Genomic DNA, 2,171 nt, shown 5'->3' with positions numbered 1-2,171 from the left:
ATAAACTAAAAGTCACTAAAAAGCCATATCACCCAGAGGTCAATCTGATAGTTTAACTTTGGGGCCACTGCTCGCGCCAGCATCACCTACAAACTGGCGCGAAGGATGCATCACCCTGTAGATGTTGAGACTGTCCACTTCTCGGTCTTGTATGTCATACGCAGGTTGGGCGTGAAACGAACAAAGAATCTAATTTTTAGAAGCGCTCTTTTTAACATTTGGAACGTTTGGGGGAACCCCGACGTTTTTTTCGCAGTTTGAGCCGTTTCTTTGCTTGTTTTTTTTTCCACCCACATTATGTGCACACAAGCTCCTCGCCTTTGCTACTTGCCCACTGAAGACGGAGAAGCATGCACACAAGGGGGGAGGAGGCGGCAGCAGAGTACATGTGCTCCTATATTGATATGCAAAGTAGGCTTTATGTCATCTGAGTTGTCCAACCAACCAGTGGCACGGATCCAATATTTCAAAATACCCTAGACCATCCCCACCAATATAATATGTATAGTTCGACGTTATGTGCTTAAGTTTTTAATGATTCGGAACCCATAATCTTACCCCTCAATCAAATGTCCTCCCCAAGGATTATTTCCAGCGGATAAAAGTGGGGTTACGCGCCCGCCAGGCCACGCTTAATAGATAAATGAGCGCTGATAGATAAATCAGAGAACAACACTGAGCCAGTCTTTTGGATACCACTCCTTTGAAAAAGGAATGGGCTCCTCAAGATTCCGGTTTCCCTTCAAGAGCCATAACCCCATTGCAACCTCCACTGCTTCAGAGGGGTGGGGGGGATTCAACTTAGAAACATCATTTTGTAACCTGGCCCGCCTTAACACATTTTAAGTTACAACAATTTACAATGCTTAAGAAAATTGGAGTTAGCCAACTAAGTAAACTTAAGTTGTTTTAACATAATATCTGAGTTCTAAAAAACTTAGAATAATAGTTTGGGGACAAAGGTGAAGCCTGGAAATTAGTCCCTCATCTAACTTAGATTTTAATTTAATCAAGTTTTTTTTAAGTGATAGCAACAAGATATTTCAAGTTGTACAAACCTCAAATCCTAGTTTAGACAACATAAAATGACGCAAGTAAAAACCAACCAAACTGAAAGCATATCTGAGTTGTACAAACCTAACAAAAAAAGTTTGTTTCAAACTAAGCATGTTGTACAATTAACTTCTTGTTGTGAAACATAGTAATAAAACTGCTAATAACTTATTTTTTTTAAGCAGCAGGTTAACTTTTTCCCAAAATATTAACTAAGTGCATGTTAAGTCATTCAATAAAAATTGTACATCTCTTTTCCCCACCACAACTTAAATCATAGATACATAAAACTATTTCTGTCCATCACAGACGCATTCAGAAGCCATTTTATTGAATTTCAACCTGGGTGTCCGTTTTGGTATTACACCCATGAGAGGCAATGCATATATATAATTATAAATTTAGATATTTAAGCATGTTTAGCTGTTAACATTTATATAGAACGTAAAAATCTATATTAACGTTTACCATGCAAGAATTTTCATGGTATGAAGTAGGTGTGAAACAAAAGCTACTGCTTTGAAAAAAAAGTTTGTCAATTACTTGCAATTCAATTTGTAGATCTTGAGTATGTCGTGATTGAAACAATATTACATACCGTACAACAACAGACATCGCACATTACATCAAGTATAAGACCTTTTTCTTCTTGTGTTGACTCCTTCTTAGCAATTGTGAATGAAAGTCTTGGCCAAACTTGTTCTCTTTTTTTTACCACCACACTTGCCGTTGAAGCCAGTTTGTTTCGAAATGCCAATTACTTTGGGGGCGAACAGTTGCCACTTCCAGATCCCATCGAAAACCTTCGGGGAATGACTCTGTACTGAGTTCGAAAGTGTATTTCAGTCCTTTGGGTATGCTATGTGAGCAATAAAGCAGAGCCATCATTGTTGCGAGGCTTGCAACATCTCTTAGATCGTGGCAGAAATGATGTGCTCCTTCCCAGGAACCCACAGCAAACATCAACCAGCCTCTCTGCAACACCTCCTGCTTTGCTCCACCGCTTTCGCCCTGGAAACAATCCAGTAACCAATTCACCCCTTTTGGTGACCTCTGAACGCCAGGCTAAAGCGACATCATTAGAACGATAGAGTCAAGAAATCAAGCATAACGCATCA

The sequence above is a fragment of the Morone saxatilis genome, unplaced genomic scaffold, assembly GCF_004916995.1.
Source record: "Morone saxatilis isolate NCDOM2014 unplaced genomic scaffold, NCSU_SB_2.0 Contig17, whole genome shotgun sequence".
Taxonomy (NCBI): Eukaryota; Metazoa; Chordata; class Actinopteri; family Moronidae; genus Morone; species Morone saxatilis.
Note: the sequence above shows the minus strand (reverse complement) of the source record.